Source organism: Megascapheus bottae, chromosome 21, assembly GCF_031878675.1.
Source record: "Megascapheus bottae isolate mThoBot1 chromosome 21, mThoBot2.hap1, whole genome shotgun sequence".
NCBI lineage: Eukaryota > Metazoa > Chordata > Mammalia > Rodentia > Geomyidae > Megascapheus > Megascapheus bottae.
The window spans coordinates 17,272,193-17,293,500 of NC_143529.1; the positions used below are offsets into that span (position 1 = coordinate 17,272,193).

Consider the following 21,308-nt stretch of genomic DNA (forward strand, 5'->3'; position numbering starts at 1 on the left):
GAGGAACTGCCATAGTGCTTTCCATAGTGGTTGAACGAGTTTGCACTCCCACCAACAGTGTAGTAGTGATCCCTCCTGGCTACATCCCCTCCAGCATCTGTTGTTATTAGTTTTCTTGATCCTAGCCATTCTAACTGGAGTGAGGTGGAATCTTAGAGTTGTTTTGATTTGCATTTCTTTTATGACTAGAGATGTTGAGCATTTCTTCATGTGTCTATAGGCCATTTTTGTTTCTTCTTCAGAGAAGACTCTCTTTAAGTCTTTGGCCCATCTTTTAATGGGATGGTTGTTTCTTTGGAGATTAGTTTTGGAGTGATTCAATTTTTTGAGCTGTTGATGTATTTTAGATATGAGGCCTTTGTCTGTTGTGTGGTTGGTGAAGATCTTCTCCCACTCTGTAGGCTTCCTGATTAGTTTACTAGCTATATCCTTTGCCATACAAAAGCTCTGCAGTTTAATGCAGTCCCACTTATCTAGCCTTTCTTTGATTTGTTGTGATTCTTGGTCCTTATTAAGAAAGTTTTGACCTGTGCCAAGGAGGTCTAGTGTATCTCCTATTCCTTCTTGTAATGTTTTCAGAGTGTCGGCTTTTACCTCCAGGTCTTTGATCCATTTGGAGTTAATTCTAGTGCAAGGTGACAAAGAAGGATCCAACTTTAGTTTTCTGCATGTGCTTAACCAGTTCTGCCAGCACCACTTGTTGAAGAGGCTATCTTTCTTCCATTCTATTTTTTTGGCTCCCTTGTCAAAGATTAGGTACCCACAGGTCTGTGGTTTAATATCTGGGTCTTCAGTTCTATTCCATTGATCTTCAGGCCTGTTCTTGTGCCAGTACCAAGCTGTTTTGAGGATTATAGCTCTGTAATAGAGTCTAAAGTTTGGTATTGAAATTCCTCCTGCCATGTTCTTTCTGCTAAGAAGTGTTTTTGCTACACGGGGTCTTTTATTATTCCATATGAAATTTTTGATTGCCTCTTCTCTTTCTTTAAAGAATGACATTGAGATATTGATGGGTATTGTGTTGAATTTGTAGATAGCTCTTGGCAAGATTGTCATTGTCACAGGAACGAGACAAGGATGCCCACTGTCTCCATTCCTCTTTAACATAGTATTAGAATTCCTAGCCAGTGCAATAAGGCAAGAAGCAAGCATAAAGGGGATCCAAATAGGGGATCCCTCTTTGCAGATGACATGATCCTGTATTTAATGAATCCTATAGACTCTACTCCCAAGCTCCTTGAGCTGATTCAAAACTTTGGAAGGATAGCAGGGTATAAAATTAACCCTCAAAAATCAACTTCCTTCCTCTACTCCAACAGTGAGAGGAATGAGGCAACAATCAGGAAACCAACTCCTTTCACAATAGCCTCAAAGAAAATAAAGTACCTAGGAATTACCTTAACTGAGAATGTAAAGGACCTTTTTGATGAATACTTTAAAACCTTGAAAAAGGAAATTAAAGATAGATCTTTTACGTATTCTAAACTAAATGCCTTTTCTTCATTTAAAATATTAAAATATATATTTTAAATTTTTCATGTATTCAGGCAATTCTGTTTTATTATCTTAATTTGGGTAAGCATTCGAAACCTTCACCACAAAAATTGTCTGAGTTATTTTTCTTCATAATGGAGGCCAGATCTTGTTGGCAGCCATGATGAAGACCATATTGTAGAGGGCAGGCTGCCAGCTGTTCTCCAACAGGATCTGAATGCTTCTTCACAGAGCCTCCTTTGGAGTCTGGCAGGAAAGACACCTGCAGGCCAGGGTATGCAGTGTTACTTCCTGTGCTTTTCATAAAGCAATGAAAGTGGTCCGTTTTCAGGTGGGAATACTAGGACAAGAATTTGCAATAGGCCATGTTGCTTTTGCATCTTTCTGCAAGTCAAACTATCTCAAAAGAACATTTTTTTAAACAAAATATTTCAAACGTTTTTTTAAAGACAACTATCTCTTTGACACTATACTATCACATAGAAGGCTAGCTCTCTTTTTTAAAAATTAAAACCAATAACCCAGTAAAGAATAAAACATTAGCTTTTGCTCTACTTCTCTTACAACAAGATCAGATGAGTCTTAATCTGTGCCTGAAATTTGAAGTGTGGGAGTGGGGAGATAAAAAGAGTTATGTTTTAACCAAGCAAGATAGATTTTAAATAGATACTTGTCTGTCCCTCTCTCTGCTTTTTTTTTCTTTTTGTCCCTCCCACATGTCTTTCTCTCACTACTTCTCACTTCCGTTTTGACCTTCCTTGCTTCACTTTGAATATTCTTTGTGGGGCTTGAACTCTTGGCCTGAATTCTTCAACTCAAGTCTAATGTTCTACCACTTGAGCTTCTGGTAGTTCATTGGAGATAGGAGTCTCAAGGACTTTCGTGCCTGCACTGGCTTTTAACTATAGCCCTCAGATCTCATCCTACTGAGTAGCTGTGATTACAGGTGTGAGCCATGGGTACCCAGCTATTATTTCCATTTTTGAGTGGTAAGAGACTCAGAAGGACTTTTCTGCTTTCGGCTTTGGACATTAATTCCTGTAGTATTACAGGCTTGAGCCATCAGCACCAGGCCTTACTTTGAATATTCTGATAATAAGCTAAGAAAAAAATTGCTGAAAGTAGTTTAAAAATACTACTGGATTTAGTACATTTTTTTAAGGATAGTCTTTTTCTGTTGCATTAGCAAAGTATGATTTAGGTTAAAGTTTTGTAATTCCTGTTTCTCATTCACGTGAGAAAAATAGAGGAGAAACTAATCAACTAATTGGAGGAATCAGGTCAGCATTGCTAGTTGCCTGTAGAGGAAGAAATGAATTGTAATGGTTAGAAACCCAGCATCTGAAATCAATATCTGAAATCAAGCAGTCCAGATTCAAACCCTGATCCTGCCCCTTGCAGGTGACCTTTAGCAGGATATTTTCTGTACCTTACAGGTTTAGCTTTCAAATGGAGGGTCCGTGCAGGGGCGGGGTGGGGAGGGCAAACAAACAAATATTGTTAACCTCAGACATTTCCTAAAAGAATCATGTGTCCTAATACATTGATGCCTTTATAGAATGCCTGGCGTAACACATGTATACAATTTTGATTGTCTTATTTGCCTAATCAAAAGCACACATTAAGGACTGCCAAATTTTCAAAATGTTTCTGGATAATGGAATCAAGTTTTTGGGAACATGACTCAAGAAGAACAGGGGACCTTTGCAGTAGGAGATAACAGAGTTATGTCATTGACACCCAGCATGTCACAACTCCACAGCTCTCTCAGTGCAGTGTCCACTTTCCAGAGTATGTAAGGCAAGCTCATGTTAATAATTTACTTTTGCTAGTGTTTATCAGACATATCCTCAATTCAATAGAAGTTTCTACACTTGCTCCACTGTTGGTATAGCTTCCATTTTTCCTACAGATTTAATTATATAAATATGAACACTTCAATATATTTCCTAGACATTTTTGTATTTAGTTTCAAGGAGTTGCCTTTCTTTTGTTTGCACATTCTCACTGTATATGGAATGAAATCCAATAGACTGTATAGACTTTTCCACGATTTAAGACAACCTTTCAAATAAGTATGGAACTTTCCCAGTTGAAAAGTCTTTATTGACTTACCTTTCTTCAAGCAGCTTTATTGATTGAGAAACAATTATTAACCTGTTTTGAGAAGTGAATATAATATATTAGTTTCCCATGTGTTAATGCATGCTGTTTCACATCAAATTATAAAGGCATGTGATTCTTTTTTTCCACTGGAATATTTTCTATAATGAGACAATATATTAGCCCAATTTTTCTTGAAATAGTTGTGTAGAAGACATACATCCAATTTTGTAATTCTCTATATTAAAACAAAAAGAGACATTCTGTTGGTTGGAGTTGTCATTGGAAGTTACTGAAAATGTTAATATTTCTTTAATTTATATGAGAATTCATGGAGCTTTATAATTATCAATTCATGCAACTGCATTTATTTACTTAATGGAGAATAACTACACTAATAAAATTACATTTTTGTGAATTGTTAAAGATGAGGTGCTTAATAAAAACCTTAAAATCTGAGGTTCAAATTGAGGTAATAGATTTATTTTCTTAGCTTCTGCCTCTTAAAATAGCAATGCTAACTTCAGAGTTTTGTAATCAAGAGTATATTACATCAAAAATAAGAACTTAAAACTAACAAAGTATAGAAAATTTCAACAATTCAATATATAAAATGACAACTTATGTCTAGGTTGAAATAGATAATAGTACAACCTTGGATAATATGAACCAATATTTTTAATATTTAGCATTTTATCATAAAAAGAAATTCTGAATAAAGTTTTCATTTACTAGTGAAAATTGTCAGAAATTTTGGCAAATTACATGTGTCAGCATAATAGGTATAATAGTTTCATCTTTCAACTTTTTCACATTTTATATCAAAATGAAATTGTGTTGTTTGGATGAAAATATGATTTCTGCACAGCTGAACCCATAGTTATATTTTATTATAACAGTTGTTTGTTATGTTTTACTGGAATAAGTCACATAAATTTATTTAAGGATTGATAGTTAAAACTACATTGGTCATTCATCACAATTATCCTCACTATTCCTTGCTTACCAATGTATATTTTGAAGTTACCAATAAGCTTATTATGCAAATTATCTAGAGTCGTGAATAAGAGTTGAAATCATTAGATAATCACTGTTTTCAAAAGAGAAAGTCTTATAAATGTTCTGCCAAATAGGGAAGTCTTTAGGAGCATAGCAAAGGAACTTTAAAATATAATACCATGCACTTAGGAGAGCACTTAAAGTACTGTAGTGCATTGGCTTCATTCATTGGAACTTTCTTTTCTTGTGAAACTACATTCTAGTTTATGCACAGAAGAATATTCAGTTGTCATTTTTAATACATACACATTTAATTTTGATTAATGCTCAATTCCAGCCAAAGTTTGTATAATTGAACAAACATTTCAGTATGATTTCAAGGCAGTATTGCTGTATGCTATTAGAATCACTTTCATTTTTTTTCATTTGAGATGACCTCAGCCATCTTTTCTTTATTACATACTTTATGTTTGGAGTATAAAATGCCATTTGTCCAAATAGGAGTCATTTTTATATGTTTGTTAAGTGAAATTAAAATTGGGATCCGTGTTTCATCTGTACACAAAATAAAGTTTGACTCAAATGAACTTAAATAAAATAAAGTCTAGATAAATTTTTAATAGATAAAGCAATCTAGAAAATTCCAGCTTGGCACTGGTGGTTCATGTTTGTAATCCTAGCCACACAGAAGGCTGTGGTCTGAGGATCACCGTTTGAATCCAGCCTGGACAGGAAAGTCTGTGAGACTCTTATCTCCAATTAAGCCTCAGTAAGTCAGAAGTAGAACTGTGGTTCAAGTGGTAGAAGTTTGCATAAATGAGCTCAGAGACAGTACCCAGGCCCATTACTGGGACCACAAGAAAGAAAGAAAAATGAAAGAAAGTAAGAAAGAGAGAAAGAGAAAGCAAGAAAGCACGAGGAGAGAGAGAGAGAGAGAGAGAGAGAGAGAGAGAGAGAGAGAGAGAGAGAGAGAGAGAGAGAGAGAGAGAGAGAAAGAGAGAGAGAGAGAGAGGGAGAGGGAAAGGGAGAGAGAAAGCAAGCAAGCAAAAAAGAAAAGAAAGAAAGAAAGAAAGAAAGAAAGAAAGAAAGAAAGAAAGAGGGAGGGAGAGAGAAAGCAAGCAAGTAAGCTAGAAAAAAAGGAAAAGAAAGAAAGAAAGAAAAAGAAAGGAAGAGGGAAGGAGGAAGGAAGGGAGGAAGGAAGGAAAGAGGAGGGAAGGGAAAAAAGGAAGGAGGGAGGGAGGAAGGGAGGGAGAGAAGGAAGAAAGGAAAAGAAGGAACAAAGAAAATTCCAGAAATTTTAGTGCTGTAGAATTGGAAGGAATAGGTTTTTTACCAATGTTGTCATTAGCTTAATCTCTATATTGTCACATACTTATTTTTTCCTTCCCTCTTTTCTAATCCTGTATCTCCTTCTCTGCACTCCCCCTCTCTTCCTGCCTCTTCCATTCTATTATTTTGCTGCTCCCTCTCCACTCAGGTTGACTTTAAACACTGAGTGTACCATGGGGCTTTTTCTTCATGGTGAAAGTATAGTACTATTATCTTTGGTTTACATTGTTGCTTGTAAAGATTTTCATACCAGGGTTTCTGATCTGTGCCACATACTGGATTTCTGTGAGATGAACTTTTGCTTACAGGATGTTTGTTGCAACCAGGGCTCATGGAAGGGAGAAGTAAACAGGAATGAACAGAGTAAGAAGTTGAGTTGCTATTCCATGTAATGACAGCCTCCCTAACAAAATGCTTTAGTGTTGCTCAACCTTTATTCCTTGCATAGACTTGTCATTAGATGTTGGCTGCAACAAGGAAGGGACCCAATAACTGAGAATCCTATACTTTCAACACCATCCTTGCACAGACACGCCACAGCTGGGTTTTAAGTCATGTGGCTGAAGGTGATTGGAAATATGTGTGGTCATTCCCATATTCATTTAAAATGATTTTCTGTAGCAAAGCAAAGTCCAGATACTGAGGATGAAAGAAATGGTGTTAAGTTGCTAAATTACCTAGAAATCTCTCGATCATAAATATGAAGCCAGACTATGTAGATTTCTAAAATACAAAGAATGATGGTTGTAGAATACTTTTCTATTCAGAACATAGAATTTGAATGTTTTTGTAATTTTAAAGTATTATGGCTCTTATATATAATATTATAAAATATATGGATATTACATATTATGGTTATTAGCATGTTAATGTGAATGGGATTCACTGTGACATTTCAACACATACATTGATCATGTCCTTCAATACTTAACCCTTATCCTCTGGTATATCTTAGTTCTAGATCTGTCTTTACAGTGTTAGCATTTATTGGATCATAACAGAAATATATAGAATACCTTGGCTGAATGTCTCATCAATATAGATTTTCTAATGCTGCAGTTATTGTGAATTAAAGATGTAAGAAGCCTGTTGAACTTCTTAAAAAATAAAGTATTCTCATGCATACAAATATGTTTGTGAAACTTTTTTGAGACAGGGACATTCTGTATAGCTCGAATGCTCAACCCTCTCACCCCATGTACTGGGATTACAGGCAGGTACCTGTATCTCAGGAAGCATATATGTCTAGCATGTGTTTGGTAGATATCTGTGACAGTGTGCCTATGTGACTGTGTCAGCAAGTCAATGGTGCTGATGAAAGATACAGAATGGTTACAGTTAATATTAAGCCAATATTTTAAAGTCACTCATCAGACATTCAATGTCAGCAGCACCCCTTTCAGTGTTAGCATTTGATAACCTATTAGAGTGAATCTTACTAAAACCTATGCCAGTCCTTCCCCATGTGGCAGTATGTGTTCAGATTCGCATTATCGTCAGCCCCAAGAATCAAGCAAATTTACAAGCATGGTACAGAATAAGAACTTGTAGCTCACTGTTGGTGGATCTGTGTACTCCCCGCCCATCAGTGGTAGACACAGAAAGATCACAAATTTGAGGACAGCTTGAACTATATAGTGAGTAGCAGGTCAGCACAAGTTACAGAGAGAGATCCTGTCTCAAAAACAAACTCATAAATAAATTATTGAGCCCTAGATAACTGTTATCTTCCCATTTGTAACAATTACCTTGAATTTTTATTTGTTTCTATGATTCAGAATGTTTGAAATAATAAAATTTGAATACCAATGTATTACACAATGGTGGTTTAATTAAATAACCACTGAGTTTAATCTTAACCTGTTTTTAACACAATATTACTTTCTGAAGCAGACTTCTTTTATCTTCTTATTGCCGCAACTGTTCTATAAATTAGGAAACAATTATATTAACAAAATTATAATGCTAATAGCTATAAACATGATATGAAATTCTGTTTGTAGAGCATATTTTGACCGTCAGACTTTTGAAACATCATCAGGAATAAAACTTATATGAGTTTATTATTATTTTTTTTATTGTAATTAGTAAAAGGGTTACATGATATTTGCCAGATAGAAGGTGCATTAATTCACATACATTGATACCCTTTCACATGTCTTGGTACCCATTACTCTCCCCCCCACACCACCCACCCGTCTTGGTTTTCCCCCCTTTCCTATCAAATTTCAAATAACCAAATACTTATATATAATAAATGTTCATTATATTAACTAAAACTTGGATAAACCTCAAAGAAGAGAAAAATCCAAACATTCGAAAGTGTACTTTTCAAAATATTTCATTTTATTGGTAGTGCTAGTATTTGGATTCAATAGTACATTGCTTTAAAACCTTTCATTTTTTTCCTATTGGTACAATTTCCCCCGCACTGGTTTCTGTTTATATATAAGAAAAGTGCACTCTGAAATTGGAGGCAAACATATCATAATTCACTGTTCACTTTAGCTTGCAGCAATACCAGCGTTGTGGTAATCATTCAAAAACTGTCCAAGTTCTATTAGCATGTTTTGTTTGAAGAAAACTCATGCCATTTGCTTTCGTCTATCCTTTCATCATGGAGAAGATTAACTAGATTGCATGGAGCTTGGAGGTGGGTGACAGCTGGGAGAGATTATCTTTGTGGCCTTTGAGCCCTTCCAGAAGATTGATTATACTCCATTTTCTACCATCTCCCATCTCTCCCCATCATCACTGCTTCAGGAAACAGAGGGCAAGACAACATTGTGTTTCTGACAGGTTAAACAACTTTACAACACTCCTGTCATCTCCTGATGCTGTGTTGTTGCACATCAAGGGTTATACTAAGGGTAACAACCCTTCCTCCTTTATTTCTCGTAAGGATAATATAAAGAAAAATTCATTTACATTGGGGTGAGAGATTTTTAGTTCTTATGGAAGCCATTTATTAACAGTGAACAGTATATTGACTCTCCTCTCCCCAGTGTTTGCTGATGCTGCCTGCAGTTCATGGTTGAGAGTTCACTGCCAGGAAGTAATATGCACTTTATTTACTGCACCATTACACCGAATCTTATCTTTCTCAATGAATTTGCTTGCTGCAGGTCAGCAAATACTTGTGTATCCAACTCATCCTTTTTTAAAAAAACACAAAAGAACAATCTGGCCTTCTTGATTTGAAATTTGATAGAACATAAGCCTCCTCAACAGTTTTTTAAGTTTCTTTTCATCTTATGTTGAAAAATCTTACTAAGTTTCAGTTCGATGTCTCCATTCCCAGAGGTTCAGTGGGAACTGTGGGAGCCTGGCAGTGGAAACACAACAGCATGACTGCAGTTGTGAAAAACATGCAACAGAAGCTGGTAACTGGGCCACTCAGAACAGAAAGGGAGACACCTGTTGGCTTTCTTTCACAGCTAATGAGCATCTGTGGTTACACTGCTAGGGCACTAGGTCATCAAGTGTCAAGTCCTCCCTGAAAGTGACAGGGTGTCCTGCTGTCCAGCCTAATTCAGCCATCTTCATGGGGATCAGTGGTTTGCTGTCAGAGTTTGTTTCTCCTCTGTGAACTTGTTGAAGGTTTATGTATCATAGGAACTTAGTCAGTGGTGTGTTACAAATAATTTTGTGTTAAGTCCGAAGAAGGAGTTAATGTGTTCATTACAGATGGATTGCAGGGATCATTTTTCTGTAGTTACAGAATCAAAAGTCTGAGAACATTTCATGGGGCACACATTATTTGAGAACATTTCAGGGGACAAAATATGGAATGTCTTCCTTTGAGAATTGTTTTCCTTCTTTCATGACATTTGACATTTCGTTGTGAATATTGGAAGATAGCGCCTTAGTAATGATTACCTTTCATCATCATGCCTGATGATGAGTCAAAGCCAATTAAATCTAGGTCAGTAAATGTATCTTCATTTACAGAATTAGCCCCACTGAAAAAGAAAAGCTTGTCCTTTGCTTCTACAAAATCATTTTGCTAGCTGGTTGGCAGTGGTTTATGCCTATAATTCTAGGTTCTCAGGAGCCTGAGGATTGTGGTGAGAAACCAGCCCACACAGACAAATACAAAAGACTCTTATCTTTAATTAACCAGCAAAAAGCTAGAAGTGGAGGTGTGCCTCAAGTGGTAAAGTGCAGAGCAAAAAAGCCAAGAAAGACCAAGCAAGATGTAAGTTCAATCACAGTACTGGCATGTGAGTGTGCACACACACATGCACACACACATAAACACACACACACACACACACACACACACACACACACACAATCAGCTATTGACCCTGATGATTTTAGTCAAATACATACTCAGATTCATTCAGATGCATTCTAACTCAAACAGCATACACTTCTCAGTGCTTCTTTCATTGTAAGATCTCAACTTCTTTCATGTCATATCCAGCAATGATAAAATGGATTGTAAAAGAGAGAAAGACCTTCAAAGATAATACCTAACATCTTTGCCACTCATATTTTTTTCTTTTTTTAAATTTTATTTTATTTTTTATTGTCAGGGTAATGTATAGAGGGGTTATAGTTACATTTGCCAGGTAGTAGGTGCATTACTTCTCACACATTGATACCCCTTCCCATGTTTTTTGTCCCCATTTCCCCCCCCACACCCTCCCAGTCATTTTGTTTCCCCCCTTCCCTTTCCTATTTCAAATAAACGAATGTATATACAATATATCAGGTAACAAAGTCAGATACAGTAACAATATGAGATTAACCAAAGGACAAAAAAGAGAAGAGAAATAACTTAGTACATTCCACTGATATTTGAGCTAATGGCAACAGAAAGTTTCTTGACATTTTCTAAAATGTTTGCCCCATTGAAAATTCTTAAAGAAAGAATGACAGGATATGTTTTTTTTTATTTAAAAAGTACATCATTTAAAAAATAACTTCTCTAAAGAAGTTTGCCTTTTTTTATTTAGCCTTGAATTTGAATGTGCCGTATCTTTTTGCTGAATAGCCCAGATAGGAAAATGTATCAATATTCTAAGCTAAAAAACAAAAGATGATAACACACACACACGCACACACACACACACACACACGCATGCGCCCACACACACACAACCATTTTTTTACCCATCTATGTATGTTTTTATTTTTCACTTTATCTTTGGTTATTGTATAGTTAGAAACCTGTATCTTTCTTTGGGTACAAGATATTTAGTCTTTAGAACCGTACTGCGCTCCTGAAACAATAATAATAATAATGATGATGATGGTGATGACTATAATTAGATTGATGATAATACCTACTTGATCTTCTGAGGAACTATTTAAAAAGCATGTGACATGCTTTGTACAATGCACAAGGCATATGAAGCACTTCTCATTTGTGGTATTAGAAGTAGTAATAAAGATTTTACGTAAGTACAGCTGTTTAAATGATACTATTATTTCTGGTGGCTGCATTTCCTAGTCTGTATTTTCATTCTCATATTTTATTTTTCAATGTTATAACAATAGCTTGGTGAATTAGGTCCAATTTCTCAGGATGTAACTAGTCTTCTCTAGCTTTCATTTCCATTTTCAGACTTTGTTTTGGCAGCTACAACAAACACATCAGAGTACAGAACATTCCTTTAAGAGCAATACCTAGTGGCTAGCTTCCTACGTACAATGTTATTTTATACAAAAAATACAGTAATTAGTTGGAATGGCCATGACTCAGCCTCTTTTTCCGGGTAGTGACTCATTCCACATTTATAGATCTCTGTTTTTTGTGCCGTATACCACATTTAAGTGCTTGGGATACAAAAATGGGGTTTGCTGGGTCACTGGCCCAGGGCAGTGTACTGTCTGGGCAGACAGGATATGGCATTAATTAAGAGCAATCTGAGCTTACATGCTCTGCCAGTACTTTACGCTCTACCTGCTTGTCAAGGCAAAATATGACTCAATGTATACTAACGTGGGTTGGCTAGATTGACAACCTAATTCTCTGACATGGAACACACCCACTTTAGATTCTGTGTTGATGTAATGTGCTATCATTACATATGTTTATCTTATTTAAATATTAAGGAAGATCTCATTCTTTCACAGGTCACATAAAATCATGAATAGGTCAGTGGTCTGATGAGTATCTTCCCCTCATTATTCTGTCAGAAGCTCAATGTTCTGGATAAAGGAAAGGAGACACTGGAGAAGTGGTACTTTTAGTGTGCTGATACATTAAGCTATCAGTCAGCAGATGATGAATCTTATTAAAAAGATTTTATTTGCCTTATGCTTGGGCCAATGTTTAGTAAGATACTACATGAAAAGTCTTACTTACACGTGGAATGGCAGATGTTCACCACGAGGACTGAGCCATGGAGCAGCAGAAATCTTCCCTAGTTGGTGCCCATTTGGCTCAATAACTGGATTGGATATTTTTAATGGCAAGTCATTATTTAGAAAGCAGCTGTTCATGGCACTGCAAATGGAAGTGCCCACCTTATGATTTTAAAAAAAAAGGAGATAAGGAGAGCTAAATGAACTCTTTTTGCTCACATTGCAGAAGGGTAGACACTATTGGTTGCCTACTCCAAACCCACTTATGCTTCCTCATTTCTGATTGAGCTCTGATTTTTGTGTTCAATTAATGTGACTTCCTGGCTTCCCTTCCTAGCACTATGAGTTGTTATTAGCCAATCATGACTGCTCCAATAGGGTACATCCTGAGACTGCGCGAAACGTGCAATACTAAGCAATGAGGTCATAGCAAAAGATCTCCAGGGGGAGCTTTTCAATGATTTTCTGTCCTGATTATAAAAATATTTAGTAAGGAAAAGCTTTGTTCCTTAGAACAATATTTTGCATGCTTCATCTATCTTGTAAATTTAAAGAGAATAATAATGCATAGGTGATTTTAAAAAAGCAATGGACAAATAAAAAGCCACGAGAAAGCTTGAGTTTACCAGGTCAGAAATAATCAAATCATTTTCACTACATATTTTTAAATAGAAATTTATACTTATTTAAGATGTATAACATATATGTGTGTGATATATGTATCTATAATGTAATTTATACATATATATTCAGTGAAGCAAATGAACAGGCCCTCATATGTGACCTCCTCACCTTCACATGTTACACTTATTTACTTGCTTGCTTTATGTATTCATTTATTATGGAAGCACTTAACAAATTTCTAGGATACCTTCTTGAATTATTAAGTATTCACACAGTAGATCTCTATGTTTATACATCCAGTGTAATAGCGATGTGCTGTTACCAGTGTCTCCTCATTTCTGCAACCTTCCCACTCCTGTAACCTCTATTTCTTTTGTTAGTGGAAACTCTAGACTTCATGAAATGTTATAAAAAATATGTAGCTAGACTTCTTGTGTCTTGCACGAGAAGAATTCAAGCAAGACATGAAGCATAAGGAAAATGATAGAAAAAGAATGAAAAGTAAGAACGAGATTAAGCCTCAAGGTTGTAGAAAGTTTGAACCAAGGCTCTGGATCCCTGAGCTTTCCTCTGGCTGGGATTAGGGGTAGGCAGTTCTTTGGCTGGAACTCTTGACACAGAGATTTCATGACAGATGCAGCTTTAAGTGCCAGTGAGCAGTGTATCTGCTCATGCACAAGTTGAACGTGACTGCTTGTGCACAGACTCTAGAGCAGTCTTGACTATAGATTGAATAGTGTATATTGTGCTGAGGTCTGCCCTGTGTGCATGTGCATGTGTGTTGGGGGTTGATGGGTTCTGCTGGCTGGGTGAACTTTTTAGTTACTTGGACTTGGCACAAGCTTGTAAGGTTCCTGGAATTGCACACCAGTGTCCTGTATTAGCTCCTTTTAGGTAAAACTTACATGGGGAGCCATTTGATAACCTCAGATCTTTCTTTCAAGGGTAGAAAAGACATGTCTGTGGGCAGTTCTGATCTTATCTGTGACGTTGCTAGCCATGTTCATTTCTGGTAAGGGGATCGTAGGCTTTCTTGCATCTCACTATGAGTTTCAGCTTTTTGGCTTTGCTTTACAGTGACACCAGGCAGTATTTACATCACTTTTGTCTGCCTTATTTTACTTAGCATAATGTCTCTGGTTTCTCCACATTGCCACAAATGGTAACAGGTTCTTTTTAAAAGTGGAACACTATTTCATTTTGTTACTTGAATCTTATTAGTTGTCTACCCATTTATCTGTTGCGGACATACATCTTATGTTTGTCTATAATATAGCACTGACGGATGATGACACATACATCTTTGAGGCACTGATTTCACTTTCTTTGGGTATATACTCAGAGGCATGACTTTGGGGTCATATGAGCCACCTAATTTAATTTTTGAGTTACCACCATACTGTTTTCCTTATTATCCCTACCAGTTTACATTCCCATCAACAGTACATAGGTCCCATTATGTATTTGCTAGCATGTGTCCTTTAACCATTTATTTATTTATTTTATTGTATTTGATTGTCAGGATGATAGATAGAGAGGTTACAGTTACATTCACCATGTAGCTGGTACATTACTTCTTGAATATTGATACTCCCTCCCATGTTTTTCTTCCATTTCCCCATCCCCCACCTCCTCCCAATCATCTTGTTTTTTCCCTTCCCTTCCCTATCTCAAGAGATTAACATATATACAATATGCCAGGTAAAAAAGTCTGATTCAGTAACAACATGAGATAAACTATAAGTGGGAAAAAAGAGAAAAGAAATAACTTTACATAGTACATTAAGAACAATAATCACAAAGATAAACCTCGTGTTTCTATATCCTGCAGTGCATTTTCACTTAGCCTCATCCTATATGGTCATATGTAAATAGCTTTTGTGTTATTGTGATCCTCTGCTAGGAAAATCTTTGACATAGACTAATTGTTACAAATGAGTGAAACCTATGTTTCTATGGGTCTGGCTTACTTCACTTACTATGATTTTTCCAAGTTTTTCCATTTCCTTTAACCTTTTAATAACCTTCATCTTAACAGGTTAGAGGTGATAATTTCATTCTGGTTTTGGTTTGCATATCCCTGGTTAGTAGAGCAAGCGCCTCTATACATAACTATTGGCCATATTTATGATTGCTTTGGAAAAATGTAAGTTAAGTTCTCTGCTTATTTTGAATCAGATAGTTGATATTATCTACTTACCTGGCACCTGGTTTGCAAATATGTTCTTCCATTTTGTAGGGTTTTTTGTTTTGTTTTGTTTTGTTAGTTGTGCATTTGGCTGGGAAGTTTGCTGTAGCTGCACTTGTGGGTGCTTGTTGTGTAGCTTGAATTCCTGGGGTCATTTCTAGAAGATCACTGCGAAGGCCATATTAATTTGTCTTATGTTTTGTTTTGATTTTCCCCCTAGCTCTATGGTTTCATCTTACATTTAAATCTTTAATCCATTTTAGTTGATTATTGTTAACAATAGAACATAAGGGTCCAGTTTCAGTATTTTGCATGTGAATATCCAGTTTTCCCTAAAGTAATTATGGAAGAGATTTTCCTTTCAGTGTAAATTAAGTGGGACAAGGGTAGAATCCTTTTAGTCTTTCTACCCAAGTAGAAATTCCTGTTATGTTGAATTTGATAAATATCCGAAAAATACAACCCTAAGCACCAAAAGCATTTATTTATATGCTGAGTGCTGACACCTTGCTAAGCTTACAAGTTCAAATCAAAGGTTTATAGAGCTAAAATATCACTTATGTTTTAAATAAAATTTGTATTTGACTCATGCTTATTGATCAAGAAAATAAGCAACATTGGTTTTGGAGATGGAACTAATGGTGATGGTGGTGGTGGTGGCAGTGGTGGTGATGGTAAGGGAAGGTGTCAGGTGTAGTGTCAGGGAACATTTTAAGGAAGTAGATTGTATGTGTATGACTTTTTGAAAACTTCCACATGTAACTTTACCCTTCTGCTATAAAAATGTACATTTGGTAGTTAATGTTAAAGACATAAAAATCCAATCAAGAAGAATATTAAAAGTGCTGATATGTTTATCCAATATGGTAAAAGCTCTTTCTTATTGAGAGGTGGTTGTACTCTTGTGTAAAGGTGCAGCTTGGCACTGTTTACCATAGAAAAGATATGGAATCAACCCAGATGCCCCTCAGCTGATGAGTGGATCAACAAGATGTGGTATTTATACACAATGGAATTCTATTCTGCTGTCAGAAAGAACAACATTGCCCCATTTGTAAGGAAATGGAAAGACTTAGAAAAAATCATATTAAGTGAAGTAAGCCAGACTCAAAGGAACATAGGCTCAATGGTTTCCCTCATTTGTCATAATCAGTAGAAACCTTGGGCTCTCCTAGCAGAGGTTTACAATAGAGCAAAACCTAGATACATAAGGCTATATAGCATGACGCTAAATGAAAGGATGTCCAGGATATAGAAACAAAAGCCATATAATGAGTGATTGTTGTCCTTGATGTACTGTTATCTCTCATCTCTTTTGCTGTCCCTTGGTTATCTCATATTGTTACAGTATTTTACCTTGTTATCTGTTATATTGGATATATGCTTATTTGGTTATTTGAAATCGGATAGGCAAGGGGAGAAAATAAGATGAGGGGCAGGGATGGGGGAGGGAAATGGGGATCAAGACTTGAGAAAGGGTATCAATGTATGTGAAGTAATGCACCTTCTATCTGGTGAATATAATGTAACCCTTCTATAAATTACAATAAAAATATATGAAAAAAAGGTGTGGCTTGGGACTGCTCAAAAACAGGCATTTGTTTCTATGAAACAGTTGCACTAACTCCTTTAAACTATTCCAGTTAATGTAGTATCCTCACCCTGAGAATGCGTCTTTCAATGTATTAGAATACTATTGAGCAGGTTTAGCTTGTAGAACACTAGGTAAGGTTTTTGGATAACATGATCACAATTTTTTTTCTGTCATAAAGAATATGAAACATAAAATCTACCATTTTTAGGATTTTTAAGTATTTCAATTTCTGTATTAAGTGCACTCACATCATTTGTCATTTCTTTTAATCTAGTAAATATTTGGATCTAAACAAAGTCTCTTTAAGTATCTCCTTTTCCTTGGAGGATAATGACATAATCAGTAGATTAAGGTGTACTGTGTATGATGCTCATCTCTTGTTCCACATCTTCTATCATCTTGTATTCACATGTCCTTTTAGCTAAATCTCACATATATGATTGTGCATATAGGATATATACACCCAGCCACACTTAGAGCCAGTTCCTCACACTTAGAACTGCCCTTTCCAATCTCCTAATATGTTCCCTCATTTTAGAACCATATTAAAAAAAACGTAGTTCCTCGTTTTCTTTTATGGCCATTTGTGTTTCTTGGTTTTTTTTTTTTTAATTTTTTTCTTTTCTTTATTTACTGACTTGATCTTTTGGCTGGTTTTGGCCCTTGAACTCAGGGCCTGGGCACTGTCCCTGAGCCTCTTTGTGTTCAGAGCTAGTGTTCTACCCCTTGAGTTGAAGCACCACTTCTGTTATTTTATTTCTGAGTAGTTTATTGGAGATAAGAGTTTCAGGGACTTTCTTGACTGGCTTTGAACTATGACCCTCAGATCTCAGCCATCTGAGTGGTTCACAACTCTGCTATATTAAGAACTTCAGGCTGGGCACTGGTGGCTCATGCCTGTAGTCCTAGCTACTCAGGACATTTACACCCATTTATATTCAAATATCATTTAAAAAAAAACCTTCTTTGAAAAGCTATAATGTCACTGAAAGACAGGTAGAACTCTCTAATTTTGAAGCTGTAAACTACTTCAGTTTAGTTGGTATGGTGCCTAATGGATGCTGTTATATTTTGTTGTTGTTTATGTGTTGAAAATATTTCCTCATTCCTATGTGAATTTACTTTGGTATCCTGGAAAAACATGTGTCTGAGGAAATATTTACTTTATTCAAAGGTAGAATAATATTTGTGTCAAAATAAAATAACATCAGTAATTGTACAAAATGTATTATCTTTCAAGTCCCTCCATTAATGCCCCAAATTTTCTTCTTTTCTTTTTAAAAACTCTCAAAGACCAGATAGTATAACACTAAATGAAAGGACCTCCAGGATATAGAAATAAAAGCCATATAACGAGTGATTGTTGTCCTTAATGTACTATGTTGTCTCTCATCTCTTTTGCTGTCTCTTGGTTATCTCATATTGTTACAGTATTTCACCTTGTTATCTGATATATTGTATATATGCGTATTTGGATATTTGAAATCAGATAGGGAATTGGGGAAAACAAGATGAGGGGCAGGGGTCGGGGGAGGGAAATGGGGACCAAGACATGAGAGAGGGTATCAATGCATGTGAAGTAATTGAATATAATGTAACACTGGTGAATATTATGTAACCCTTCTATTAATTACAATAAAAATATATGGATAAAAAAACTCTTACAAGATATATCAACCTGCTAGTTCATTCTTATTTGAAAAAGCTGACTTTTCTCAAGCACACGCCTAAAAAGATTAAAAATCAAGTATCTCATATACAATTGTTGTTTACTAGCTTTCTTTGCTTTCTTGTATTTTATTTTTAAATTAAAAAAAAATTGTGCTGGTCAGGAGGCTTGAACTCAGGACCTGAGCACTGCCTTTGAGCATTTTGCTCAAGGCTAGAGCTCTACCACTTCATCTGTAGCACCACTTCTAGCCTTTTTTCTTCTTTTTCCTTTTTGGAGATAAGAATCTCACTTTCTTCCCCCAGGAACCTCAGATATTAGCTTCCTAAGCAGCTAGGATTATTAGGCATAAGTCATCACTATCCCACTTTATTTTATTCTTTTGTTGAATAATTCAGTTTTAGATAAACTTAAGAGTTTATCCAAAGGGTCTAATAGTAAAACATTTCTGACATGAATTTCTACACAATAACTTCTCTTTAGTTGGAAATTTTGTCATTCATGTGACCTAAAGCAAGTCAAGAAAATCACTGTCATCCTGTTGTTTCTTTGCTCTCTGCCCAAAGGACACACTGACTTTTGGCACAGAGATTTTTTGTTTTGCTTTTGTCCTTGACTGGCCTTCTCTATTATTTTCCTCTGTCAGTGTGCCTTTCCATATATTTACTTCTCCGAATATTTTAATGACAAAGCTGAGACCTAAGAAACCAAAAGGAATATTCATCAATTGCCAGGGGAATTATCCTGATTGTTTGCTGCCTTTAGACTTATTGAGGGTCCTGGACTATAAATCTACACATTTTGTGGGCATTTATTCACAGTAAGAATCTGTCTTAGTCTGCCTGGGATGTTAAAACAAACATACCATAGATAGTTTTCTTATTTAAAAAAAAAATAGAAATTTACTTCTTGCTCTGGATGCCGGGGAGGCCAAGGTCATCAATTCTGTCTGCTCATGGTGCGCTGCTTCCATTTTTGCTGTCCTCATATGACAGAAAGGATAAAGGAGACTTTGTGTGTTTTAACCTTTAGTTCCAATTTCTGCATTTCTGAGTTATACTAATTACCATCCAAAGTCCTGTGTTCAGTACATCACATTGGGAATTAGAACTTAGCATATGAATTAGGCAAGGAACTAGGCATACGAACATTCAGTCTATGGCAAGATCCAAATTAATTCATGTTATTGTTTCTAATTAAACATCCCTCTCTAAACGAAATGGTGGTATATTAGGAATACAATGTGCTAAATACTTTTTGATTAGGTGTTTTATAATATAACAGTCATATGTTTTTAAAATGTGTAAAAATAGTCGAAAGTTAAAATAGTATCTAGTTTTGGCAATTAGTATATATTTTCAAATAAATCTAGAGAGTAATTTGGAAAATAATGTGTTGTTGTGTTGTAAATGAATGTGTTTTAGCTACTGCAGTTTATGGCATGAGGAGAAATTCATATCTGACCTTACCTTCTTCCACTTAGTAAAAAGAAAAGATGAATTGTCCAATTGGTTTAATTTTACCTAGAATTTTTCTCTTTTTCTTTCAGATATTATTGATTTGATCCAACATACCTTGAAACTCCTGGCTGGAATTAAGGTCAGTTCTGTATTTTTATTAATCATGAGTGAACTGTGAAAAAAAAGTAAAGGTGTTTTGAATAGTCAGTTTGCTAAGTCTAAGTCAGAATATTCTGGAAAAGTCTGGTAAAAAGCTGACATTGGATAGAAACTGGATGCCTTTCTGAGTTGGCTCAGTAGCACACAGGATTCCCTGAATAGTGTTTATTTGAATAGTTGGTATACTGTAGGTTTTGTTTTTCCATTGAATGAATGTTTGACTTCTTTCCTTTTACTAGCTGAGTTTGGTTAAACAAAAAGATTCGATTTAAATCCATTAGCAAGGATATTGAAAAAAGGACTTGTTGGAAGACTAATACTTCAAAGAATGGTATGCTTCGTGGGTTTGTAGGAAAACATTTCTGACTCTACAATTTGGTGCCCAGAGAGAATGTGTTTCCTAAGGAAGGTAGAGTTGAAAACACACTATGCACTACAAATTTCACTGAATTAGCAGACTGTTCTTTTGTTCTGTTCAGAGGGTCTGAAGCTAGCTTAACTGTGCTTTGGATAAATAACAGAGCCTTAGAGAGTCCTCATATTGATGGGCTTGGGCTTTCATTTACCTCTTCTAGTTTCCTTTCAAGAACATTCATTCAGACTTAAAAATTAAAATTAAAAATGAAGCCCTGGAATGAATGAGGACTTTGTTGCTTATAAGAAAGCTAACTACCAGGTGTTGCTAAACATTTATATAGGCTTTCCATTCATGATAGACATAGAGAAAAACATTGATTTTTCCATCATGCTTATATGACCCAGCAATTTTCCCTTCAGAGTTCATACTGAGCTCTTTAAGCTGCATTACTTATCATACAGCAACCACACGGTAAATAGGAACTTAATCTTATCACAATTCCCATCTGTTCTTCTTACCATCATTATGCATTCACACACACACACACACACACACATTTAGATGAAATGTTAATATTATTTCTCTTTGCAACTACAAACTATGCTTTCCTATCTTTTAATCTATGTGGAGTTAAGACAGAACAGGCTGGAATTATGCCTATTTCTAACTGACCAATTAATAAAGGAAAACAAGTAAAGTTTCTAGACAAGCGTAATTATAAACTATGTTGTTATATGTGACATAGTTGAATTTAGTTTATTGGAACTATCTAAGCCTGGTTTTCTTTTTGTTCACTGTGTCGTATATTCTATTTAAACTCATGTGCATTTACTGTGAAGTTTCTTTTAAGAGCTTTTAGACTTTTTCTGTACCTTTTTCTATACTTTTCCTCTACCATCCCCAATCCCATCTATTTGTCAGACAGAAATGAGAGGTAGAATGAGAGCTATACAGTGTATATGTATTTGAATCAGGAATGTTTTCTGTGCACAGGGCTAAGTTTTGAATTTTTA

The 21,308-nt window shown here is 35.6% G+C and overlaps 1 protein-coding gene across 18 annotated transcripts in view; it reads left to right on the top strand.

The window, feature by feature from the left end:
* The window catches only part of Map2 (microtubule associated protein 2), a 254,807-nt gene that overhangs the window by 50,060 nt on the left and 183,439 nt on the right, over positions 1 to 21,308 (top strand). For all 18 annotated transcript variants that reach the window (XM_090354720.1, XM_090354728.1, XM_090354706.1 and 15 more), the window contains exon 2: positions 19,868 to 19,917. The gene's annotated coding sequence lies outside the window, so the exon portion shown is untranslated. The remainder of the gene's footprint in view (positions 1 to 19,867; positions 19,918 to 21,308) is intronic.